The sequence below is a fragment of the Phyllostomus hastatus genome, unplaced genomic scaffold, assembly GCF_019186645.2.
Source record: "Phyllostomus hastatus isolate PE091 unplaced genomic scaffold, TTU_PhHast_1.1 phas_contig_41, whole genome shotgun sequence".
NCBI classification, from domain to species: domain Eukaryota; kingdom Metazoa; phylum Chordata; class Mammalia; order Chiroptera; family Phyllostomidae; genus Phyllostomus; species Phyllostomus hastatus.
In genome coordinates, this window is record NW_025333876.1 from 5,237,867 (window position 1) to 5,265,845 (window position 27,979).

Sequence of the window (27,979 nt, forward strand, 5' to 3'; positions counted from 1 at the left end):
TTAGTCATATCGGCCCTTGCTCATTGTGTTCAACAAGGTCTCCACCTCTTGCGGGTTCCCCAAGGCCTCTCAAAGCATCTTCTCCATGTTTCTCATTATGGCCACTTTCTTATGGACTTTGAGAGGATATTCAGTTCTCTTAGGGGTGGGGTCCCCTTTTATCAGAAGTTCACAGTGATGGTAATTCCCCCACTTAGTAATGACTCTATATGATGCCACCAGTGCAATGGGATGTAAAGAACATCACCAGGACCAACCATTGTTTTGTAACCAACCACAAACTGGAAATTGGGGAACCCCTCATAGTCAGTATTGTCAAAGTCCACCTGGCTCTGTCTGTCACACGAATGATAAACAGAATTTGGGTAGAGGCACTCAAGCTGATCTGGAGGGAATAAAATACATTGCTTGTAGCCCTTTATCTGAGCAAAGAAGTTATGTTCCTCATCACGGTGTGCAGATGTTATGTTTTCTTCCACACTGACAAGCAGCAGATAGGAGGTCAGCTGTCCCAGCTACACTTTCCTTGCTGCTTATTAATCCAGTTCCTGTTAAACACCTTGTCAAAAAGCCCAGGACAATCTTCCTTCCCACAGTGTCATTGAGCATTTGCTGCACACACAACCTCTCGTCCCTTCCTTGCTGCTGTACATCCTGCAGTTTCTCAACAAAGTCATAGAATTTCATTTCCTCCCTGTTAGATCTTGGCTTAAAATTCTGGATATTAGCCATCTTCTTTCTCATCATAGTATAGGAACTTGTGGGTACTGGCACTGAACACAGAGAAGTCTCCATTGCTAATATTTTCTTGCAGGTATTCAAGGTCCCATTTCAAGGCAGGGTATACAGGATTTGTGTAGGTCAGCACCACAGACTTCCCATTCTTCATAAGCTCCTCTGCCCAGGGTCACTCTGATTCAGACTTGCACCAGGCTGGATGGGAAAGCTATAACTACACAGTTGGCACTCATTCCATGCAAGGTGGGGGCTTCAACCTCTTCCCAGGGTTCTCCAGAGCCTAAGGCCACAGCCTCCTCCACCTCTGTAGCTACCTGCCATCTCTGCAGCTAGGGAGGGCCCAACCAAAAGATTTATTTTCATTGCCATTAAAATAAAAATGAAGTCACCAGCCAAGAATGCAATGTCGACCTTTAAGCCAGCAGCTCTCATTTAAAACCCTGTTTGCAGCAGCATTTTCTACTTAAAGTTATGTGATGGCCGGTTTTGAGAAACTGCTTTTCTGCTCCAAACATGTTCACCCAGCCATAGCTACGAAGAATTCATGTCTGCATTACAAAAATTGCAAAAATGGGATGGAAATTTATGAAAGTTCCTCATTCTTCCAGAAACAATAGTACTGGCTCTCCTTGAAGGTCAGAGCAGGACACAGTGGTCTTTCCACCAGGCTGGTGAAGAAGTCACCTTCATATTTGCAAAACCATCTGGACAATTCTGAAGTCATTCTCCATAGAGAGGGGAGCTGAGAAAGGCAATTGTGCAAGCAGAGCCGGATGAGCTAGAAATAGGTTCTTCCTGCCAACTTTTCAGCATTTTAGCTTCACTGTTTATTATATTGGGGATTGTTAACTTCTTCCCCCACATTAAGGAGAAAGAATTCAAGAGTGAGAGAGACCAAGAGATTTCAACCAGGCGAAAATCCAGGAAATCAGTGAGCTCCCAGAGAAACTAAGGCTTTTTCTTTCCTTCTTTTTTTAATGTGGTAAAATACACATAACATAAAAAATTATCTCAGTTATTTTTAAGTGTACAAGTCAATGGTATTAAACACATTCACATTGTTGTGCAGCAAGTCAATGTTATTAAAAGCATTCACATTGTTGTGTAGCCTTCTTCATCTATGCCTGTAACTCTTTTCATCTTGTACAATGCATACTCTGTACCTACTAAACTATAACTCCCCACTTTCCCTTTTCTTCGACTCCTGGCAACCACTATTACATTTTCTTTGTCTCTATGAGTTTGACTCTAAGTACCTCACATAAGTAGAATCACACAGTATTTGTCTTTTTGTGACTGGCTTACTTCACATTGCATGACATCCTCAACTTTCATTCATGTTGTAACATATATCAGAATTTTATCCCATTTAAGGCTGAATGATATTCCATTGTATGTATAAATCCCCATTTGGCTATCCATCCATCAGCTGGTGGACACTGGGTTACTTCTGAATTTTAGCTACTGTGAGTAAGGCTGCTATGACATGGGTGTACAAACATCTCTTTGATACCCTGCTTTAATTCTTTGTTTGGGTATACATTCAGACGTGAAATTGCTGAATCATATGTTAATTCTATTTTTAAGTTTTCAAGGAACTTCCATACTGTTTTCCACAGTGGCCACATCATTTTACCCCCCTGGTAGTGAACAGGGTTCTGATTTCCGTATATCTGTACAATACTTGTTATGTTCTCTTTGTTAGTTTGTTTTATAATAACTATTCTAATGGTCTGAAGTGGTATCTCATTGTGATTTGATTTGCATTTTCTTAATGATTAGTGATGTTGAACATCTTTTCTTGTACTTAATGGCCATTTGTATATCTTCTTGGAGAAATGCCTATTCAAGTCCTTTAAAAAATTTTTTAAAATGTTTATTGATGAGAGAGAGAGAGAGAGAGAGGGAGAGAAACGTTGATGTAAGAGAAACTTCGACTGGTTGCCTCCCAGTTGTGCCCCAGCTGGGGGTCAAATCTGAAACCTAGGTATGTTCTCTGACCAGGAATCAAACTCCCAACCTTTTGGTATATGGGACACTGCTCCAACCAACTGAGTCACACCAGCCAGGACATATTCAAGTCCTTTGCCCATTTCTGAATAGGGTTGTTTGTTTTTTGTATTGAATTTTAGAAGTTTTCTATATATTTTGGATATTAATCCCTTATCAGATATATTATTTGTAAATATTTGCTCTTATTCTGTGGCTTGCATTTTTACTCTGTGGAGAGTGTCTTTTGATGCACAAATTTTAAAATTTTTTATGAAGTCCAATTTGCTTATTTTTTTTTGCCTGTGTCATAGACAAGAAACCATTGCCAAATCCAATGTTGTGAAGTTTTATCTTATGTTTTCTTCTAAGAATAGTTTGTTTTAGATCTTATATTTAGGTCCTTGATCTACTTTGAGTTAATTTTGTATACAGTGTCAGTTAAGGGTCGAACTTCATTCTTTTCCACGTGAATGTCCAGTTTCCCCAGTACTATTCATTGAAGAGATGGTCCTTTCCCTATTGAATGGCCTTGGCACCCTCGTTAAAAACCACTTGACCATGTATGTGAGGGTTTATTTTGGGGCACTCTATTCTATTCCATTCCATTGGTCTGCATATCTGTCTTTATGCCAACACCACTCTGTTTTGATTACTGTATCATTGTACCAAGTTTTGAAATCAGGGAAGTGTGAGTCCTCTAGTGTTGTTCTTCATTTGCAAATTGTTTTGCCTATCCAGGGACTCTTCAGATTCCCTATAAATATTAGGATGGATTTTATTATCTCTGCAAAAAATGTTATTAAATTTAGACAGAGATTGTATTGAATCTGTAGCTCACTTAGGGTAGTATTAACAGTTTTTTTCTTTTTCTTTTCTTTTCTTTTACTTTATTTTTTAATTTATTTTTATTTAACTTTATTTTATTTTATTTATTTTATTTTATTTGAATCATTGTTCAAGTACAGTTTTCTCCCTTTTACTCCCATTCCAGCCCACCACCCATCCCTCCCCACTTCTCCCCCATTACCACCCTCCCACTAGTTTTGTCCATGTGTCCTTTAAATTTGTTCCTGTAAACCCTTCCCATTTTCCCCTGAAATTCCCTCTTCTATCCCCACTGTTCACTATCAGGCTGTCCTCTATTTCAGGGTCTTTGACTATATTTTGCTTGTTTCTTCGTTTTGTTATTTAGGTTCCTATTAAAGGTGAGATCATATGGTATTTGTCTTTCACTGCCTGGCTTATTTCGCTTAGCATAATGCTTTCCAGCTCCATCCATGCTGTTGCAAAGGGTAGGAGCTCCTTCTTTCTTGCTCTTGCATAGAATTCCATTGTGTAAATGTGCCATAGTTTTTTGATCCATTCATTTACTGATGGGCATTTAGGTTTCTTCCAGCACTTAGCCATAGTAAATTGTGCTGCTATGAACACTGGGGTGAAAGGGTTCTTTTGCATTGGTGTTTTAGGGTTCTTAGGATATAGTCCCAGCATTGGAGTTTCTGGGTCAAAGGCAGATCCATTTTTAGTTTTCTGAGGAAGTTCCATACTGTTTTCCATAGTGGGTGTACCAGTCTGCAGTCCCACTAACAGTGCACTAGGGTCCCCTTTTCTCCACAACCTCTCCAACACTTATTTGTTGCTTTGTTTATGATGGCCATTCTGACTGGTGTGAAGTGGTATCTCATTGTGGTTTTAATTTGCATCTCTCTGATTGCTACCGATATTGAACATAGTTTCATGTGTCTTTGGATCCTCTGTATGTCCTCTGTGGAGAAGTATCTGTTCAAGTCCTTTGCCCATTTTTTAATTGGGTTGCTTGTCTTCTTAGAGTGGAGTCATGTAAGTTCTTTATGTATTTTGGAGATTAAACCCTTATCTGAGGTATCATTGGCAAATATGTTTTCCCATACAGTTGGTTCTCTTTTTATTTTGATACTGTTTTCTTTAGGTGTGCAGAAGCTTTTTATTTTGATGAGATCCCCTTTGTTTATTCTTTCCTTTATGTCTCTTGCTCTAGGATACATGTCAGTAAAAAAGTTTCTGCATGAAATATCTGAGATTTTCCTACGTACATTTTTCTCTAGGACTCTAATGGTGTCACGGTTTATATTTAAGTCTTTTATCCACCTTGAATTTGTTTTTGTGTATGGTGTAAGTTGGTGCTCTAGTTTCATTTTTTTGCACGTAGCTGTCCAGTTCTCCCAACACCATTTGTTGAAGAGGCTATTTTTACTCCATTTTATGTTGCTGCCTCCTTTGTCAAATATTAATTGACCATAGAGACTTGGGTTTATTTCTGGGCTCTCTGTTCTGTTCCATTGGTCCATGTGCCTGTTTTTATGCCAGTACCAGGCTGTTTTGATTACAGTGGCCTTGTAGTATAGTTTAGTGTCAGGTATTGTGGTCCCTCCTACTTTACTCTTCTTTCTCAAAATTGCAGCAGCTATTTGGGGTCGTTTATGGTTCCATATAAATTTTTTGAAGTGTTTGTTCTATGTATGTGAAATAAGCCATTGGTACTTGAATAGGTATTGTGTTGAATCTGTAAATTGCTTTGGGTAGTATGGACATTTTGATGATATTAATTCTTCCAATCCATGAACACGGTATATGTTTCCATTTGTTTGTGTCTTCCTTGATTTCTTTCCTCAGTGTTATGTAGTTTTCTGAATACAGGTCTTTTACCTCTTGGGTTAGGTTCATTCTTAGGTATTTTATTTTTCTTTTTGCTATTTCAAATGGAATTTTTTTCTTGATTTCTGCTTTTGCTATTTCATTGTTGGTATACAGAAATGTCTTTGACTTCTGGATATTGACTTTGTATCCCGCTGTTTTGCCAAAATCATTTATTAGGTCAATCAGCTTTTTGCCAGAGTCTATAGGATTTTCTATGTACACTATCATGTCATCTGCAAACAGTGACAGTGTTGTTTTCTCCTTTCCGATTTGGATGCCTTTTATTTCTTTTTCTTGTCTGATTGCTGTGGCTAAAACTTCCAGTACTATATTGAATAGAAGTGGTGAAAGTGGACAGCCTTGTCTTGTTCCTGATCTTAGTGGAAAAGATTTTAATTTTTGCCCATTGAGTATGATGTTGCCTGTAGGTCTCTCATATATGGCCTTTATTATGTTGAGAAATGCTCCCTTTATTCCCACTTTGCAGAGTGTTTTCATCATAAATGGGTGCTGCACCTTTATCAAATGCTTTTTCTGCATCTATTTATATGATCATGTAGTTTTTGTCTTTGCTTTTGTTTATGTGATGTATTACATTTACTGATTTGTGAATATTGAACCATCCTTGCATCCCTGGAATGAATCCCACTTGGTCATGGTGTATGATCTTTTTAATGTATTGTAGGATGCGGTTTACCAGTTGAGGATTTTAGCATCAATGTTCATCGGCGATATTGGCCTGAAGTTTTCTTTCTTTGTTGTATCTTTGTCTGGTTTTGGAATTAGGATGATGTTCGCCTCATAAAAAGAGTTTGGGAGTCTTCCATCTTTTTGGATATTTTGGAATAGTCTGTGAAGGATAGGGGTTAGCTCTTCCTTAAATGCTTTGTAGAGTTCTCCTGTGAAACCATCTGGTCCAGGGCTTTTGTGTGTTGGGAGTTTTTTGATTACTGCTTCAATTTATTTTGCTGTTATTGGTCAGTTCAGGCTTTCTGCTTCTTTTTCATTGAGTTTTGGAAGATTATATTTTTCTAGAAATTTGTCTGTTTCACCTAGGTTTTCAAATTTCTTGGCATACAGTTCTTCATAGTAATTTCTTATAATCCTTTGTATTTCTGTGGTATCAGTTGTAATCTCTGCTCTTTCATTTCTGATTGTTTGAAATATTTCTCTTTTTTAGGTACGCCTGTATCACTATGAAGTTCCCTCTCAGGACTGCCTCTGCTTTGTCCCATAAGTTATGGGTTGTTTTGAGTTCATTTTCACATGTTTGCAGAAACCTTTTGATTTCTTCCCTAATTTCATTCTTGACCCATTCATTGTTTAATAGCATGCTATTTAACCTCCATGATTTTGAGTGTTTTGGGTTTTTTTTCTTGGGGTTGGTTTCTAGCTTCAGTCCCTTGTAATATGAGAAAATGCTTGGTATGATTTCAATTTTCTTGAAATTGTTGAGGCTTGCTTTGTGTCCTATCATGTGGTCTATCTCTGAAAATGTTCCGTGTACATTTGAAAAAATGTGTATTTAGCTTCTTTGGGATGGAGGGCTCTATATATCAGTTAAGTCCATTTCATCTAGGGCATTGTTTAGTGCCACAATATCTTTGTTGATATTTTGTTTGGAAGATCTGTCCATTTTTGACAGTGGGGTGTTAAAATCCTCTACTATAATTGTGTTGCTGTCCATATCTTTCTTGAAGTGCTCTAAGATTTTGTTTATGTATTTGGGTGCTCCTATGTTGGGTGCATATATATTTACAATATTTATGTCTTCTTGGTGGATTCTTCCCTTGAGTATTATGAAGTGACCTTCTGGGTCTCTCTTTATGACCCTTTTTTGGAAGTCTATTTTGTCTGATATGAGTATTGCTACCCTGGCTTTTTTTTTCCTGTCTACTTGCTTAGAATACTTGTTTCCAGCCCTTCCCTTTTAGTCTGCGTAGGTCTTTTGCTCTGAGGTGGGTCTCTTGTGGGCATCATATGTGTGGGTCATGTTTTCTTATCCATTCAGCTATTCTATGTCTTTTGATTGGAGCATTTAATCTATTTACATTTAAGGTTATTATTGATAGGTACTTATTCATTGCCATTTATGTACCTCTCTCTCTCTCTCTCTCTCTCTCTCTCTCTCTCTCTCTCTCTCTCTCTCTCTCTCTCTCTCTTTTCCTTCCTTTCCTTAAAGCAGTCTCTTTAGCATCTCTTGCAGAGCTGGTTTTGTGGAGGTGTATTCTTTTAGACTTCTTTTGTCTGGGAAGCTTCTTATTTGGCCTTCTATCTTGGTTGAGAGCCTTACTGGGTAAAGGAGCCTTGGTTGCAGGCCTCTGGTTCTCATTACCTGGAGTATTTCTTGCCATTCTCTTCTGGCTTGAAGTGTTTCCATTGAGAAGTCGGCTGTTAGCCTTATTGGGGCTCCCTTGTATGTTACTTCCTTTTTCTCCCTTGCTGCCTTTAATATTCTCTCTTTGTCTTGAAAATTTGCCATTTTAATTATGATGTGTCTTGAGGTGGGCCTCTTTGGGTTCCTCTTGATTGGGACTCTCTGTGTTTCCTGGATTTGTGTGACTTTCTCTCATCAAATTAGGGAAGTTTTCCATCATTACTTTTTCAAATAAGTTTTCTATCCCTTGCTCTTCTTCTTCTCCTCTTTCTACTGTGTTCTTCAGTTCAGAAATTGTATTCTTCATTTCCTCTTGGCCCTTCTTGATAGTTTCTATATCCTTATTCATGTTGATATAGTTTGAAGTGAGATCATTGTAGCTCCCCTGTAGTTTCTGGTAGCTCATTGTGAGCTCATTGAGCTTCCTGATAATCATTGTTTTGAACTCAATATCTGATAGTTGAGTTGCCTCTATTTCATTTAGCATTCTTCCTGAGGCTTCCTCCTTTCCCTTCATTTTGGGATTGTTTCTTTGTCTTCTCATTGTTCATGAGACTCTTCTTGTTAGCCTCTGTTTCTTAAATTGATCTGTTCTGGTTCCCTGTGATTATGGTGTGAACTTCTGTGGTAGAATACCTGTGAGATTCAGTGGTGCAGTCTCCTTCATGTATCCTGGTGTTCACAGCTTCCCCCTACTCTTCTTTCTGATTAGTTGGAGGAGTAAGGCAAAATGGTTTAAGATAGCAAGAAAGTATTCTATGATATGTACAGTAGCAGCCAGTGAGAAGAGATGGGAGATCCTTTGACTATGTATAGTGTTAACTGTGATCTTCCACCCAACTAGCCATGTTTTAGAAAGGATGGAAAGAATAAGACTCTTATTGGGGAGGAAAGGATTGTTAGTTGGATCTAGAAAGCTGTGAGACTGTGAGAGGTCAGATTCTGAGGTAGGGTGGGAATAAAGAATAGTAAATAGGAGTAGTATGTAAAAGAATAGAGACAACCTCCCATGATAATATAGTTCAGGAAATTGCGAAGTGGGCTGAGATCTGGGAGGGGTGTTGTGTAGTATTTACAATTATATGAACTAGGTCTTATTTACAGTAATATTAAAAGAACAATCATGTGGCCGAATCTATGTGATCTAGATAACAAGAATAAAGAGTATAGAACCTTGAGTAGTGTACTAATGGAATACACATGGAGGACAGTAAATTATCAACACACTGTGAATGAGATAATGGGGGAACCTATCAAATGACAGTATAACCAGCCAAGCAAAGAAGATCATACAGAAAGAAAAAGAATACCAAAATACTATTAAAATAAAAAATGTCAGAAAAGTGAGAAAAAGATAATACAAATTTGCAGTAACTTGCAGACTCAAAAAAAAGGAGAAAAAGCAGAAGATGGAGTGCAGGAGAGATAAATTCAGAGTGGAAAAAATAATACTAGTATGAAAGGAAGAGAAACATAAGGAAGTCAGAGATATAAAAATAATAAGAATTAAAAAATAAAAAGTCACTTAAAAACAAGATAAAATCAAACAATCAAACAACAGCAAAAAAAAAAAAAAAAGAAAAGAAAAAGAAAAAGAAAAACCGAAACAAACAAACAAAAAATACCTCTTGTTGGTTTCTAACTGGCCAAACCAGTTTTTCTGGTCTTGCTGGCTTCAGCAGGTTGAGGGGTGTTTGGAATGCTTTTCACTCTTCCCAGTCAGAACTCAGTCAGTCTCTCGAATATTGTCCCCAGGGCTAGCAGCACGCTCTCCCCAGAGCTGATCTGATGCCTTCCTGCAGGACCTTGGGTGTGGGTATGGGCGCTCCCAAGCACGCTCCCCGGAGCTCACTGCCATGGTCTCCAGGCTCCGGGGCCTCACAGAGTGCCCACATCTTTTCCAGGTTCACGGTGCAAGCTCCAGGGATCTCAAGGGGTCACGCCCTTCCCCCAAATTCCACCATGGCGAGCTCTATATTCTTGGGAAGCACTTTCATCTTTTCCGGGTTCATGGTGCAAGCTCCAGGGATCTCAGGGGGTTGCACCCTTCCCCCAATTTCCCCGCTGTGGGGTCCAGGAACTCAGGAAGCTCTGCATCCTTTCCGGGTTCACAGAACGAGAGTCGGGAATCCCGAAGGGGCTAGCACTCCCCTGATGTCACCACCACAGGCTCCAGAAACCCGCAAACACTCGTGCCCTTTCCTTGTTCAGGGCTATGGGGTCTGGGTTTTCCACAGAACCACACTCTCACTGGGTTGGGGGCAAGGGCTCATGGCCAGGCCACCCTTGCTCAATCCTAGTTGTCCCAGGAGGGATTGGTGATTCCGCTCTCCCAGGTGCCACGAGCCAGACCTGGGAGCATTGGACCTGGGGCTGCAACCTCCCTGGCCTCCAAACTGATCCCTGGATCCTTATTATCCTGAAGCAGTCTCCTTACCATTTGGTTTTTCAATGTCCGCTATAATTTTTGATGTCCTGTTTTCATAAATGTTGCAATATCCTAGACCCCTTGCTCTGTTCCTCCACAGATCCACAAGTTTCTCTCCCCTGCATAGAGGAAGGGGATTACGCTCCCTCCAACAAAGCCACCATCTTCCAAGATCCAGTATTAACACTTTTAAAATATTAAGTGTTCCAATCTGTGAACGTGAGATGTGTCTCCATTTATTTTTATTTCTCTTTCAGGAGTGCTTTGTAGTTTTCATTTTATAAGTCTTTCACCTCTTTGGTTAAGGTATTTTATTCTTTTTTTTGAAAGTCTATTTGATTGATTATGCTATTACAGTTGTCCCAATTTTCCCCTTTAATTCCCCTCCATCCTGCACTCCCCTCCTATCAGCATTCCCCCCCTTAGTTCATGTCCATGGGTCATATATGTAAGTTCTTTGGTTTCTCCATTTCCTAGACTATTCTTAACCTCCCCCTGTCTATTTTATGCCTACAAATTATGCTTCTTATTCCCTGTACCTTTTTACCCCATTCTGCCCTCTCCTCCTTCCCACTGATAACCCTCCACAAGATCTCCATTTCTGTGATTCTGTTCCTGTTCTAGTTATTTGCTTAGTTTGTTTTTGTTTTAGGTTCAGTTGTTGATAGTTGTGAGTTTGCTGTCGTTTTACTGTTCATGGTTTTGACCATCTTCTTTTCCTTAGATAAGTCCTTTAACATTTCACATAATAAGGGCTTGGTGATGATGAACTCCTTTAAACTTGACCTTGTCTGGGAAGCACTCTCTGCCCTTCCATTCTAAATAAAAGCTTTGCTGGATAGAGTAACCTTGGATGTAGGTCCTTGCCTTTCATGACTTGGAATACTTCTTTCCAGCCCCTTTTTGCCTCTAAAATTTCTTTTGAGAAATCAACTGAAATTTTTATGGGAGCTCCTTTGTAGGTAACTCTCTTCTATTGCTGGTTTTAAGATTCTTTCTTTATCTTTAATCTTGATTAATGTAATTATGATGTGTCTTGGTGTATTTCTCCTTAAATCCAACTTCTTTGGGACTCTGAGCTTCCTAGACTGGCATGTCCATTTGCTTCACCAGATTGGGGAAGTTTTCCTTCATTATTTTTTCAAATAAGTTTTCAATTTCTTGCTCTTCCTCTTCTTCTGGCACCCCTATGATTCTGATGTTGGAACATTTAAAGTTGTCTCAGAGGTTCCTAAGCCTCTCCTTATTTTTTTTTTTTTTTGAATTCTTGTTTCTTCATTTTGGTCTGGTTGAATATTTATTTCTTTCTTTTGTTCCAAATCATTGATTTGAGTCCCAGTTTCCTTCCCTTCACTATTGGTTCCCTGTATATTTTTCTTTATTTCACTTTGTATACCCTTCATTTCTTTATTTTTCAGCTATAGTCAACCATTTCTGAGTATCCTGATTACCAGTGTTTTGAACTCTGTGTCTGATAGGTTGACTATCTCCTCATCACTTAGTCCTTTTTCTGGAGTTTTGATCTGTTCTTTCATTTGGGCCATATTTCTTTGTCTCAGTGCACCTGTTACATTGTAAAGGACAGAGCCTTAGGTATTCTCCAGGGCAGGGCAACTCAGCATTGCTGTTTTGTGACCCCACAGTATGAGGGGGTGGGGTCAGAGAGGGGACATTGAGACATGTTTGGCTTTCAGCTGGCTTTCAGTCACCTTTCCTGATACACAGCAAATTGGGCCTTTCTGGTGCTGATTCTCAGGAGTGTGGGTTTGTGTGTGTTCTAGGACCCTGTGAGTCTCTCCAATGAACTCTCCTATAAGGCTAGGATTTTCTCCCACTGCCATAACCCCCACAGTTTTTTTCAGTCAGAGGTTTTGAGGCTTCATTTCCCCACACTGGAACCCTGGGTTGCATGGTTTGTCTCACTCCCCAGTTGTTCCACCCAGTTTATCCACACACAAATGTGGGACCTCCCAGTCTGCCAGCCGATGCCTTGCTGCATGTTCTCTCTGTCCTGGTTCCCCATTTCCACCCTTCTTACCTGTCTGGATGAATGTTTCTTTTTTATCTCCTTGGTTGTTGGATATCCATACAGTTCGATTTTCTGGCAGCTCTCATTGTTTCTGTTTTTTAATTGCTTGTTATCTTTCTTTTGGTTGTGTGAGGAAGCAAAGTGTATCTACCTACACTTCCATCTTCAAGATATTTTATTCTTAGTGAAGGGAATTTATCTTTGCTTTGTGTGCCTCCCCCTCTTTCTGAATTCCCCTCATTCTGTTCCATATGCCAGTGACCCCTGAGCTTAATAACCCAGAAGTAAGAAAACAGCCCAAATAACTAGTGGTGCATCCCAGGCATCAGGGAGGACACTGGGACTGAGTACCAGGGCAGGAGCCACACTGTCACATGGGCGACCCTTTCTTCTGCCTCTGAGAATCCTCAGTCCCCCAAAGACAACTACAAAGCCCAATATCAAGAGCTTTGGATGCAAACACATCTAGATTTGAATCTCAGCTCCTCCATCTATTAGCTGTGGGACTTTTCAATACAGTTATTTCTAAACCACAGTCTCAGGGTTATAGTCTCTATAAAATCAGGAGCATAATGTGCTGGGGTTGTTGTGCTGATTAAATATGGGAATATTGAGCAAGTGCTTAGCACAGAAAGTGTCATTTAGCAAATCATCCTGGCCGTGATCATCATCCACTTGAGTGCAGGGCCTGAGTTGGCCATGCCCACTGTGGTTTCCCCAGTGCACAACACTATGCCAGGCACAGAGTCAGGACAAAGTAAATATTGTTGAATGATTAATGGTCTAACTCATGAATGTCTCCAGGGTGGTAAGACCTGGGAGAACACCTCTTGTGTCTAACTCCAGAACCAGCCCCATTATTTATATCACTCCTTATTGACATGGGGCCATTGGCTTTACCTCCAGTCTGGGCATGTACTCCCAGAGCCCGCAGACTCCAGAAGGGTAAAATAAGAACAGACTTCCAATATCCATGTAGCAACATTCCCTTGGCTTTTAGAGGTTTGCATCCAGGTAAATTTTTAGGATTTTTATTCAACAACAAATATTAGAACTCTACATACCAACTAATCACTATGAGAGGATTAGAGATAAATGCTAACAAGGGAAAATGTGGTACCTGTGTGGATGGTGCTGAAGGTCTGGCAGGGAGAGTAGAGACTGGGGAGGTAGGAACATGGATTCAAAAGTTCTTTCAACACTTAGCTATGTTATGAAGATCAAGGTTTAACATCAATGCTTTCTAGCATGGCCTTCACTGCCCAGTGCCCATCCCACCTTTTGAGATTCTATATCCATTGCTGGTCCTTTCACTTGGAAAAACCTCTCTGACCCTTGCCTTCTCCACACACAATAAAGTCCCTCCTCCATTGCCCATTCCTTGGGGGTAGTTCTTTTTTGTTTGGTTTGTCTCTGTTTACCCTTCTTTTCACAACACTCAACCTAATGCCTAGATCCTACTAGGGATTTAACCGATGCCAATAAAAAACAAAGGAATGAAAGAATGAGCACCTTCATGGCCTTGAGCCAAGCTTTGAAATTTTCTAACAAGCCAAGATCATCTGATGTGGGACTAATGATCCAATACCATGTGATGTCACATGACTTTACATCTTAAATGTTAAAGGTGACCTAAAGGTTAACTAGCTTTATTTCAATCCAGAAATTCCTAGGGAGTGGACCTCTTGGGAAAGGCCCAGAGGGTCCCAGGCTAAGTCCATGTCCTTCCTGTTTGGGTTTCTCAGGTCTCTCATCCCCTCCTTCAAGTCCACACCAACTTCCCAATCCCTGTCTTTCTCCAAAAATCCTGGGGTGCTGAGGCAATGCCGAGGCCAGTAGCCGTCACATCTGACTTTATGACCCCAGCCAGGCTGGGCTGGTTCTTAACTAGAGACCACATGCCCTGAAGTGTACACCATGTCCAGCCCCAGGGCAGTGCTGTGACACATGGGCAGCTACACAAGAGGACAGAGAAAGCTGTGAGTTTCGTGGGGAGCACAACAAAATCTCTCTTCTGTCAACAGGCCCAGACCAAAGTATTATCTGTTTCACCTTCTGAACACTCAGGAGGCCAAGTTGGAGTCAACTGCTGCTTCCCTAATGGCCAACAGGCCTCAAGGTGAGAGAGTGGGCCCACGGGTTGTGCTGCTCCTTCTCAGGCCATCCCAGGCGCTGGTTTGGGAGGAGGGCCCCTCAGCATTCATAGCTTCCTTCTGCTCACTCTGCCATTTCCCCCTGGCTCTTCATTCTCTCTATTCTGAGACCAGGCTGACTCAGCCCCAGGAGCTCAGCCACCCTCTCCAAGTGCCAACATCCCAGCGCCCTCCTCTGCTGCCACCCCAGGTTCCGTCACCTTCTGGAGGCTATTTGGTGGGACCAATGTTGTTGCAAACTTCACTCCTATAAGTTGGGCAGTTGATGGAAGTAACTTTCATGCTTAAGGTTCTTTTGATTTTCCTTGATACCAGCCTGGTTGTGTGACCCGGGGATTCTGCCAGGCTCCAAGCTCTTATCTTTATTTATCTGCAGAGCATTTCTATTTACTGGAGATTAATACATGCAGAATCTGGTTCTCAGTGTAAACGAGTTACTGCATTTCACTTCCCATTGTCTGACAGGTGAGCTTTATCTGTGTGTGTGTGAGAGAGATGGGCCTTTGTGTGTGTGTGTGTGTGTGTGTGTGTGTGTGCGTGTGTGCGTGTGAGATGGGTCTTGTATGTGTGTGAGAGATGGGCCTTGTGTGTGTGTGTGAGATAGGTCTTGTGTGTCTGTATGTGAGATGGACCTTGTGTATGTGTCTGTAAGATAGATCTTTGTGTGTGTGAGATAGGTTGTGTGTGTGTGTGTGTGTGAGATGAGCCTTGTGTGTATGTGAGAGAGAAAGAGAAACACAGATGGGCCTTGTATGTGTGCATGTGTATGTGTCAGATGGGCATGTCTTTCATTCAGTCTAGGAACAAAGCGCAAGTCAGCGGCATGGAACTGACAGCAGGAGACACCATAGCCTACATGGCTCACCAGGAAGGCTTTGTGTGTATCTACAACATCAAGGACTACAGCCTGTGGGGACCAGAGCCACAGGCTCCCAAGAGTAGGCAATGGCTCTTCATCATGTTAAATGATGGGCTGGGCATGGCCTCAGTTTTAGTTTAATATTCTGATTGGTAAAAATAATTGTGCCAGTGAGAAAGGGATCTCTTAAATGCTTTAAGAATGGATTTAGAGACTATTTTCATGAAAGTATTCAGTGTTGTCAGGGACACAGGGGAATGAACACACACGCTCTTGGACAGCAGGTGACTTGGTGTGTACCATATAAAGGGCAAGCTGACAGTATGTATTTAGAGCTTCAAACCAACAGGTCTACATCTAAGGATTTAGCTGAAAGAAATAATAAAAACTATAAAATATGTAGTTATAAGGCTGTGAATTGACACATTGTTTATAAGAGAGATAGTAGATAATTAGAGACAACCTAGATGTCCATCATAAAAGGAATTGATTAGCTATATGATGGTACTATATTGGAATATCACTGAGCCATTAAATAATGATGCTGCATATGAAAATGATTTCATTGGAAAACTTTTCATGAAAAAGTTGTTAAGTGAAAAAAGTCAGATCACAAAACAGTATTACAGTATGAATATATCTTTGTTAAAACAAAGAAGTATATGGAAGGTTGAAAGTCTGCAAAGCTATTCATTAAGGTTTTAACAAACCTTCTCTCTGTAGATGACATTATAAGTACGTTTTATTCATTTTCTGAAATTGTTCATTATCTCTTCTGGATATATAATTCTTTGGTAATAACAAAAATATGTTAATAACTTTAAAATCCTTCTATACCATTGTAAAAATGCTCATTTTTAGGGAAAAAAATCAAAGAGCATGTAAGAATGGAAAATAAAAGATAGCAGTTGTTTCTGTGATCCTGCTCTACAACCTAATGTGCCAGTTATGCCACCTAGTAACAATGTTCATGAATTTCAATTTCCACCCAGAAAGTTTCCATGCACATGTATGTATGTGTGTGTGTATATATATATAGATAGGGACTCATATGCATACACAGTACATAATTTTAAGGACTTGTATTTTTCTTTGTATCTCCTAGATAACTTTCCAAATAAGTGTATTTAGGTCTATTTAGCATATTTAATATTTAGCATACTTAAATGTCTAGATAACATTCCATTAAATGCATTTCTATAAAGCCAATTTAGAGGTAAATATTCACATCTTGCCTCCAGTCACCATCTCCTGCTCCACCACAATGGAAGTATAAATGCTGAAGTAAAAGAAATTATAATTTCAAAATAAGAATGAACTGCCCTGCATTGGTCTTTAGGTCAAGTACTGGGAGCATAACTTTTACCAGGCTATTTTAAATCATTTTGATACTTGCACACTCCTGCATGATTGCCAAACCCTAAGCAGTGAGAGAAACCTTAGCAAAAGCACCTTGCACAAGTCCCCTTTTACATGTCTTTGGACCTGGTATGGGCTCCTGCACAGAGTACATACTTGATGCTCATTTACTAAATTAATGTCTTGAGGCCGACCTGACCCCATCCTGCAGGGACTGTGACATGGCATCCAGTGTCATGGGGTTAAGTCTCCCTCATGCTCAGGTGTGTTCCTTCCTTTGATTTAGATGTGACATTCTGGTGGGCCCACATCAGCACGGTGACATGGTGAATTAAAATCTATTTTAGAATTAAAATACTTTCCACAGCTTTGATCAAACAGATCCTCTCTGAGGCCCTCTGACTTAGCCAGAAGAAGAAAACAGTATTATAATTCTGCTGTGGCTTAAACAAGACATGCATGTGGCCTGCAGAGGGCAAAGGAAAAGATGGGAAATCTTCATTTTTCTTGTAAAGACATGATTTTGTTCTTGAATGGATCAAGTACTTTAGTGTAAGTTTGGAAACTGAACAAGTTTAAGATATTTTCACTAGAGTTGAAAGGAGGCAGTGCCAAGGCCAGGATGTGAGCTGTGGCCAGAAGTTTCTTTTCAATCTCTTGGTCTTTCCCCCAGACCCACTGTCCACCAGACAGTGCCCTCCACCAGACAGTTTCCAATACATCTTGTTTGACTTGCAGGGGCAGGGTGCTGCGATGTGGAGGGCATGTGGTATGGTAGGAGGTAGGTAGAGAATGTACCAAGAATAATTCAGAAGATGAATTTCAATTAATGGAGTATTAAGATCCAATGAACTTTTCAAGTTGGAGTAGTCTCGGAGCATCTCTCCTTCCTTTTGTCTCATGAGTTTGGAGCTGACAGAAGAAGACAAGGTTGTGCTGTTGTGCCGCCTTGACCACAATGTGCACCTTGGAGCACAAACGGGGAGTGCATAGGTATGGAACACCCATCTGGCCAACTTCTCAGCCTCAGGTCAGGGACTCAGAAGGAGCCTCGAGAATTGTGAATTCTGAGGTCAAGCGTGTTAGTCCGTGTTGGCTGCCATAACGAAATACAACAGACTCAGCAGCTTAAACAACAGGACTTTATTTGTTACATATGAGTAATTCTGGCGATGGGAAGTCTGAGATCAGGACACCAGCATGGTCTGGTTCTGACCAGGGCTCTTCCTGGACTGCAGACTGCAGCTTTCCTGCTGTGTCCTCCCATGACTGGAGAGAGCTCTCTGGTGTCTGTTCTTATCAGGACACCAGTTCTATCAGATCAGACCCTACCCTTCAACCTTAATTACCTCCTTAAAGGCCCCATCTCCAAATATAGTCACATTGGGGGTTAAGGATTCAACATATGAATTTGTGGGGGAGGGGTAGAGGAGAGATAATTCAGTCCATACAATAAAGTCATCTTACTTTCACAAACATTAGCAAAATCAAAGGTATTTAAACTTAGAGAATGCAGCTAGATTGAAGGCAATGAGTTTGGAAAGGATACATGTTACCCCAAAGTCCTATCTTGATGAGAACAATTCAGGACTGGGACTGCTGTGTGATGGGAAAGGTCTAGCCTGAGTGGGCTGCCTGGCTTAATGCTCAGAGAGACTCTGCACCTGTTTCAGCAGGGTATCTGGTCTTCCTAGCTCATGTTCCTTGAAGCAGGTGCTAGAACTGTTTTAAATCTATACTGCATGTTCTGAGTAGCTATTGAGTAGCTTATTCACCAAGTGATGCATTTTGTAGGAGGCATTCCAGGCTTGCTTCTCCAGGACCAGTTGTGCTGGAATTGTTTCTCAAAGATCTACAGAATCCTTGACCTAACTAGGATTAAGACCTAGCAAAGCTCTGCTTTGATTAGAATACAGGTTATCTTCCATCCTATGCTTACTACTTGTTAATTTATCTCTATTTTTCCATGGACCTTTGGGCAGAGTAAGCCTCTGGGATATTTTCACTCCTGCCTCCTGGAGCCACCCTAGAGTGCCCTATGACATTCTGACACATCCCCAGAGCATGCCTGCTCACCTAGTGTTGGACAGAGGTGTTCCCACTATGCACACAGGTGAGGAGGAGCATGACAACGCAGCGGAGAAAAAGACCACTGCCAAGGCTGGTTCCGGCACATCCAAGGCACCTGTGTTGGCTTTGTCACTTGCAGGCAGGTCAGCATGGAATAAAGACCCACAGCCTGAACGTGTCAACGCACGACCCAGAATGACAGTGTGTCCCATAAGCACACTACTGACCAGGGACAGGAGGGCTTGCTGTGGGCTGCGTGGGCTCATCTCACAGCATCACTAAACCTTGTCCTCCTTTTAGCTAACAAAAAGGTTGTTTTTTGTCCACCACCTTGGGACACCAGGGAGACTCAGTCCCACGTTCAACCCAACTGCCACATCCAGAGAGACAGTCACTGAAATTTCAGCTTTCAGCACAAACACCGTCAGGAACTGTTGGTGGAGGCGAGGATGGTACCAGGTGTTAGACCTGGTTCAGCAACCTCGGTACCTGAGTTCTGGCTAGAAAACAATTCAGAGCCAAGACTCAAACTTATAGTTTGAGAAAAAAGAAAAAGGAAAAAAAGAAAGTTTATTTAGAAAGTCACAGAGGTAGATGAAGTGAGCTGTGGAAGAAATGGGTTTAGTAAATAAGTTACAGAGGCAGAAGAAGGGCCCTTGGAGCTTAGGAGAGAGGAAGGTAAAAGTAATGTGCCTGGGGGAAGAAGAGGAGGTGGGAAAAGGCTACAGCCTGCTTTCTGGAGGGAGAAAGCTCTGGGTCCTCTGTCCTAAGGGCTTTTAAGGGCAGGGGTTTTAAGGAAGGTCCCAGGGGACGGTCTTAATAGAATATTTATCAGCTTTCCAGGTATGTTCGTTCAGGGTCTTGATCTCCACTGACTGGTAGGCACCAGGGCAGGCGGTCACCAGTCAGTGCTGCTGATCCTCAGATCAATTAAGATCATTAGCCTGGTTTTGATGCTTTCCAGAGCCTGGAGATGAAACATGACAGAGTCCTAAATGTCTGCAATGTTGGTCAGAACCTCATTGTCCTGGGGGCTTAATGCTTAAGTGCTATTCTCATGACCCTTGTTTCTCCCCTAAGAGGGGAGGAACAGGGTTAGCATTATGCCAGGGAAGAAAAGGTCAGGGAAGGGTCCGTACCCCATGACCAGTGATATGAAAGGTCAGGGGATCTAATCCACAAGTGATATGCTAGGAGAGGAAAGGTTAGTCTAGGGGCGAGGGCCTTGTTTGCACATTGCTAGGCACCTGGGACTTTCTGCCCTGGTGACCTTTTGTACCTGGCCCATCATCCTTGCTCTGCTCATGTCTCTCTAATTTCCTACCCCAGAAGGACTTTTAAAAGCTGGGCTTCCTAATGAGCTAAAGGAAGAAATGATGGGTTTAGAGTCGAAGTCAATGAAAGTCAAAATTGGAGCAAGAGGCTTTGAGAGGGCCCTGGTAGATGGAGTCTTGATTTAGAGCTCATTGAAATATATGGATTTCCAAGAAATGCTTGCACTTTAATAAATGGAAAAGAAGGTCATTTCATGAGCTATTGCTCACTGGTTATGTTACAACTCATAGCAGGACACCTGCTCTGCCAGCAAAATAATGTCTCTAAGGTTTTTCTTTGGCAGACTCTTAGAATACTGATCACATGGCAGAACCTTGCCACTGGCTTCTGTGTGCAGCCCAGACATGCTCCAAGTAGAAAATAAAGGGACCGGGCAAGTATAGATCAAGGACACTTCTGTCTCATCAGGAGACCTCTCATGTTTCCACGGTCAAGCTCTCCAAAGAGTTCCCAAGGTTATAAAGAGGGGCTCCGGCAGCTCTCGGGAGACTCGAATGTGACCACACAGCACTGTCGGCCCATTTAGAAATGTAATAATTTCCGTGTGCATTTGATGTAGAGAAAGTAAATGAGTTCATTAATTTTGATAGGCCCACAATTTGGAAAACAAAAACACAGGGGAGGGAGGCGGAAAGAGAAGAGGGCAGAGCAGGGAATGTGCTGGCCTGCATAAAAGCCTGGGCTGGAAGCTGCTCCACAAGGACTGGTCTGAGAGAGCAGCAGACTGCCAATGCAGGTGTAGGAGCAGGGAGTGAGGGAGGGCCAGGCAGTGGGGAGGAGAGAAAGAGGGAATGAGGAGGGGACGGGACAGGGAAGGGGGAGGGAGAATGCCCAGTTCAACAAAATCAAAACATAACTTGCATGATGTTTGCTCTCCAAGGGTGAATGAGGGTGAGACATTAGATTTCATGAGTGAGCTTGATGTTGTGTAAGGCAGGAGTGTCAAACTCATTTTCACCGGGGGCCACATAAGCCTCTTGGTTGCCTTCAAAGGGCTGAATGTAATTTCAACTCCTTAACAGTTAAAGAGTAGTTACATTTATACAGTCCTAAAATTATTTTGGCCCTTTGAAGGCAACCACGAGGCTGATATGGCCCCCGGTGAAAATGACTTTGACAGCCCTGGTAAGGAAACCACTAGGAGTTTCTATGTTTATTTTTCTGTCCAATTTGACTACAAGTACCCCAGGAAATAATCTGTAAGTTCTTTCCAAGAAAAATATGCAGAAAAAAATAAAGAAATTTATCCCTGTGTACTGTCCCTAGGCCACATGATGGGAATCCAAACTGTGAAGTTACAGAATAAGGTGTTTGTGGCACTGGTTATGAGTCAGGGTCACCTGGGTTTTCCTCTCAAGTTCTCCTTAGTTGTGTGATCTCCTACAATCACTTCTGTTAATCTATAAAATGAGGGGTGTGATCTTGAAGTTTTGGTACAGCTGGAAAAATGTGTTTCTTTGAATATCTGTTTCAAGAAACAGAACACATTGATTGGATTCTGGTATCAGTAACAATTCTGCCAGGATGTCAGGATCAGACACAACCTCAACAAAATGAGCTGACAATGCAGAAAGCCATCCACCTGGAAAACAGCCCATGTGAGTAGGTAGCTGGAAATTTGAGGAGGAAAAGCTCTTGTGTCCATAGATTCGGCCTCCCTGGACTTTGTTCTAACATGGAAAATTCATGTACCTGATGAGTTATCCTTGTTCCCTGTCACCTGTGTGACCATGAGTTCTCATTCCCATATCTGCTTCTTCTTCCAACCTAAAAAGGCCTCTACCCATCGCCCTCCAGAGACTGCATCCTTGAAGCTGAGGTGGAAGATGTAAATCATTGGTATGCATTTGGCACTGGCAGGTTAACCTAAAAAAAAAAAAAAAAAAAAAAGACCAGATCAAAGCAACCGTCCTCCTGACACAAGACAGCTTTTCCTGGCTCAGGTGTCCTAGGACACTGTGTCATGACACAGTGGGACATGACATTAGGGACATCTTCATTTGTCCCTAAGCCCTGAAGCCTGTGAGTATAGTGAGGTCACAGTTGAAATCTCACCAGTTATGTGCTGTCTGTATGATTCAGGACACTCCAGGGAGACCCAGTTTTATCTGGTCATCCCATGTGGTCAAGGGCCACCCTTGCAGGTCCTTCACTTTGAGCTCTGTGGCTGAGGCTGCTGTCCTCAAGGCCAATAGAGTCAGGACTGCCTCCTGCAGGAGCTCTGTGCAAGCACTGTGACCTCCTGAGGGCATGGGTGGAGTCAGGCCCTAGGGTCTAGGAGCTCGAAAGGATGGAGACCAGGAAGGCCCTTGTGCTCTGGTCTCCCTGAACTGGCCACACTGGTTCTGCAGAGAAATGGGTGAAAAAGAAATGCCTCTCCATTATGTGGGGTTTTTTCTTCCCTAGGCCCCACACTGGCCTTCTTGAGTCCAATCATCAAGTTCAGGAGATGGATGGTGGTGATGGTTTTACAGCAATGTGGGTGTACTTAATGCCACAGAACTGACACTTTAAAGTAGTTAAGATGGTACATTTCATGTTATGTGCATCTTTCCACAATTAAAAATTAAAGAGAAAGAAAGCAGAACATGAAGCATAGCTCCTAAGCTGAAGAAGCAGGAGAGGTTCTGGGAATTGTGAGTGGTTCTGGTGGCAGGCACAGAGTTGCAGGGTGGAAGAGGGGTGACAGTGACAAGGACTGGACTGTGAAAGGGAGGGGTGTGAAGGGTGGCAGTAGATGGCTTTCCAAGGTGTTTAGAAATGAACAGGAAGGGGCCCTGGATGGTTTGCCTCAGTGGATTGAGCACTGGCCTCTGAAGCAAAGGGTTTGATTCCCAGTCAGGGCACATGCCTGGATTGCAGACCAGATCCCCAGTAGGGGCACGCACGAGAGGCAACCACACATTGATGTTTCTCTCTCTCCATCCCTTCCCTTCTGTCTAAAAAATAATTAAATAAAATCTTAACAAAAAAAGAAATGGACAGGAAGGAGGAAAGAGTTGGTGACAGAGAATCAAGTGGAAGGGATCAACGTGTACGTCTTTGCCATGGAAACCATTCTGCAGCGGTGGGGCGGGGAGGACCAGGTTCTATTTGGGGGCTTACATCTAAACAGGAAGCAGGATGGATCCACCAAGTGTGGCTTACCCCTTCTCTGGTTCTTTCCCAGGCCACCTCAGGAACAGCCCCTGCCTCCTGAACAACGCCCGGGCTGGGGTGGCTCGGTGTGCAGCAGACCCTCCAGAGTGTCATGAGGTGGCCTGCCTGTCAGCTCTGAAGGAGAAGCTGGATTTGTCTGTTATTGGCTTAGATCTGTTCAATTTAAATTTCCTCACACAAGAAACAGAGTGAAGGGAAGCTGCAAGAAGCAGCAGGACTCCTACAGCAGCTTCCTTGTCTGAGTTCTGAAGCCCCCAGGCTGCCGGTCCTTCTTCCCTGATGATCAAGACTTCCTCTTGATCATCAGTTGGTCCTTCTTCCTCTGACTGAGGTGTGGCTTTGCCTGACAGGCCAGAGAACAACGCAGCACAAAAGGATTTCAACTGACACAGGCTTCTTCCTAAATCAATTAGACCTTGAATTTAAGCAAACAAATTGTATTTGAGGATTTTTTTGCTCGGAAACCAATACTTCACTGGGTGAAGAGAGCAGAAAGCCTATGGGCTGCAGCCACAGCCCAGGAGTAGCTCTGCCACCCAGAGCATCACCTGCAGCCCTGAGGACATCAGCGAGAAAAATGTTCTTGGTAAAAAATGGAAAGAAAAATAAAAATAACTGAGTTTTGTCAGTTTACTTTGTTCCAGGCAAACCTTGCTTATGAGCTTAGCTCATTTATCACTAATAAGACCCCTATGTAGAGATGCCTTTATTACCCCATTTCATGAGCAAGCAAACCGAGGCTAGTAAGGCCGAGGCTAGTTAGGTAGTTAAGTGACTTGCTGATGGTTAGCAGTTAAGTCAATGGCACAAGAAAACTCAGAGCCATTTAAAGCTATCAGATCCCAACATTCCAAAGTAAAGCCTGTGTCTTAGCTGCCAGGCACAGAGTACTGACTATGCTAACCTTCAAGGGCATCACTTAACACTTGAAGCAGCCCAGGGAGCGTATATCCCTCGTTCACAGGTGAGAACATCCTCAGACAGATTAAGTACTCCGCCCCAAATCACATGGCCAGAGAATTCAAAATTCACACCTTGATTTGGCCCCAATCCCTAGGCTGTATCTCTCTACTCATCCAAGACCATCATTTTGCCAATAAAGATCTTAAAGTACAGAGCCTTCAACTGCACAGGTGGGCAATCTCCTGACCCTTGAATCCAGCACCTTCCAGGGTCCACTCACCCACCCTTTGGTCAGGCCATGACTAATACTTTTCTTAGTCCTGGGCCAGGGAGCACTGTCTTGGCTATGACCCACCCCACAGGGCAAAGGGTCTGCAGGATCAGGGAGCAGTGTCCATCCCCTTCTAGACTGTGCTTTGGGACATGCAGAGTCTGTATCCAGAGCCTATGCAGCATTCTCCTAATCCCTCCATGCAGGGAGGGACCACACAATCCCACCCCAGCGAGGTGGCTAAGGGGCAGGGGTTTGCTGGACATGCTGGTTGAGTTGCACATGCACATGCACAGGAAGCCCCCTGTGGCACAAGAAGAAACCAGGGGTGGGGAAGGAAGGGGGCAGCTGTGTGTAGGAATCCTATTTATCTTGGAATTATGAGGACCCCCAAAATTCTACATGCAAACTGGCCTTCCAAGGCTCTATGGAATGACCAGGGCAGGAGGGTAGAACACTCACCATCTGCTGACTGCTGTATTTAACAGTTTGTCCACTTGATAGTTCACTTTTAAACACTGGGTTTTCATTTGTTTTCTTGCCCAGGACCTCCCAAATATTAAGGGTGATCCTGCCCCTTGCACATTTCAGAGTTCTTTAATCTCACACTCAAGGCCCCTGTGGCCTCAGTCCTCTTGATTAACCACCCTGTGCCCAAAATGGTGGATCCTCACTGGACACTTTTTAGGAGCCTAATCTCCCTGCCCCCCATGACTGGCATTCCACACAGCAATATCCCCAGCAGCTCTAAAGGGAGAAGTTGCTCTGCTTTCTGGTCATGTTGCCCTATTGTCCCTGGAGATTTTTCTGACCCACTCAGCCATGAGCCCAGGCCTCAGCAGCTCTAGCCGGTACTCTTGGAAGAGCCACATGCCAGTGAGGAAACCCAGGTTAATAGGATTAGGTAAAATGAGAAATGTACCGACTCGTGGAACTAAGGGAAAAACTGTGCCCAGGAACTGAACACTGGCAGGACTGTGCTTCCATGTGTGGCCCGTGGGCTGTCTGTTTCCCCTCTGAAGACCAGTTCCATCCATGTGGCAGGAAACGTGGCCACAACCATTTCCAGGCTTAATGTGTGGTTTGAGCTCCACAAAGAGACTGACTTTTAGTTCTCTAACTAGCAAAGGGGCTTGCTGCTGTATCCTGGGTCAGTACTTATCTCGGCCCAACCAGTGGAGGGTGGGGGCCTGGTTCCTATAAAAATGGCAGCTGTTCTGGAGCCATGGGTATGCCCCGGCCCTGCTGTCACCAAGAGTCACCATGAGACATGAAGGGTGCTGGGTAGGCAGGCAAACCTCTGCACGTCTCCTAAGGTCGGACGACGGATTCCCGTGGCCCTAGACTATCAGACTAAGCCTCCCTCCCTCCATCCTTTCCTTCCTTCTTCACAGGGGTTTGAATTCTGAGTTTTCTCCTTCCCACTAAATCTAGGCACCGGGGGCACAGAAAAGAACTGGTCCCAGCTCTGCTGCTAACTGGCTGGTGGCCCAGAGCCTGTCTTTATGTCCTGAGCCTTAATTTCCTCAGCTGTGGAGGGGGAGCAGTTTGTTCCCCACTAAAGATCGAGCAAGACCCTCTGTCTCTGAATCTCTGAGTCTCTTAAGCAATCAGCTGAACTTGTCCACACTGCTTTTTATAAACTATTCAACAGTGGATTTATCTCTATTTTAATGAAGTTTTCATTTTTAATCCTTGATTTTTGGACCATAACATTTAGAGTTTAATCCTTGGGGTCCTAGCCTGCCCACTTGGTGTTATTTTGAACTGAAAACTCCACGTTCATGCTGCTTTGCCATGAGGACAAGGTTTCCTCTATGAACTAATCCCCTGAGGAACTGATGCCATTATATGAAGTCAGTGGCGTTCAAAACAAAACACATCTAATAAATCGTGCCAAGCAGACTTTCAGGTGCTTCTGGGCGCCACCTCCAACTGGTCCTGCCTTGTTGAAAGAAAATGAGGGAAAGCAGGGAAACACCTGACTTGTTTCTGACCCAGCCCCTCTTTCTGCCCCTCCCCAATCCTTCCCACCTCCGCATCCAGAATCCTGCTTTTCTCGCCTTGCTCTTCTGTCCATCAAGACATTTTGATTCCAGTTTGATCCCACCATTGCCCTCAGTTCTCTGAAGATACAAGTTTGGAAAATGCTGGATTCAAAGCAGTTAAATGGGCCTGTTTACCCCAGTACTTCTCTGAACTCCCACTCTTCCCAAGTTCCTGGTAAAACCTCAGGAAAGGGCCAGTTCCCCAAACTTGCTTGACCAGAGAACCCCTTTCTCAAGGTGCAGCTGATAGGATGAATGTTCTAAGGAACCTACTGTGGGGAAATGCTGTTTTACCTACAAGGAATTTGATTAAGATATGCTCCATTCACCTCCTTCTATAGAAGTCTTTTATTTAACAGTCAATTTCTTCAGTTTTAAAGTTTTTAAAGAACTCCCATATCTCTGCTTTCAGTTCCCTCTCCCAAAGTTCCCGTGAGACAGACACTAATCCTCTCGATTTCCAGATGAGGAAACTGGCACCTGGGAGCTCTCCTGGCCCCAGGCCTCACCTCTGGGAAGCCTAGGAGTTGGCTGGCTCCATCTGATGAACATACAAGGAAACTGAGGCACAAGGGATTGTGTTTGTCACTTTAGCTGCTGTAACAAAATACCACAGACTGGGGGGCTTAAGCAAAAGACATTTCTTTTCTCACAGTTCTGAGATCAAGGTGCTGTCAATTTGGCTGGCAAATGGTAGCCTTCTTGCTATGTCCTCACATGGCAGAGAGGGCAGCTAATTCCATCACGGGGGCTTTACTCTCAAGATGCCATCTGAACTTAATCACCCCCAAAGACCATACCTCTAAACGCCATCATATTGGAGTTAGGGCTCCAACACATAACGTCGGGTGGGGGCACCAACATTCAGTCTATGACAAAGAGGTAACTTGTTCAGATGTATTAGCAAGAAGGTGGCAGAGCTAAGTCTGGGACTGACGTCTCTGGGGTCCTGAACCTGCCCTCTTTCCCTTCATACCTAAAGGACAGCATGAGGCCTCGCTGGCTACTGTGAGGAGAGTGTGGGTGGGAAGGTGGCAAGAAGGGTGGGACTGGATGAGGTTTGGAGCAGGGGCCGCAGGAGAGTCTGAATCTGTCTTGGCAATAACCCCTTCTCCTGGGTGAGATCTCAGAGGGAGACAAGGAACAAGAAACAATGGCAAATGGAGCCAAGGTACCATTTTATTGTTAGCTGAGTTGCCAGGTAGTCCCTCCAAAAGCTCCAGTGAGCTGAGCTGGGTTACTACAGGTTCTGAGCATGGACAGAGCCTTCCCCCTCCCTACCCAATTCATACCACCAGGAGGCTGCCAAGCTTGGAGTGAGTGACCCAGATGTGAGTAAGGAAATCTAGTCAAGACCCCACCTGGTCTCTAATCAGTGGTGCTGCAGGAACAAGACTGTCTCCTCTCTTCCTGTGTGGGGTGACTCGGAGTAGCTCTGCCGAGCTAGCCCTCACAGTACAATTTGTTTGCCTCTTTGAGATGCTTTGGTAAAAGGTAGGGATCCAATAAGCAGGGACTGGGGTCTCTTCTCCATTCCAGGTGCTCAGGAGAGGCTGGCTACAGCTTCTGGAAGCTTTGCCAG

At 43.1% G+C, this 27,979-nt stretch overlaps 1 pseudogene; it reads right to left on the bottom strand.

The window, feature by feature from the left end:
- On the bottom strand, positions 1–27,210 carry LOC123822688 (annotated as a pseudogene).
- Positions 27,211–27,979: the final 769 nt, after the last annotated feature.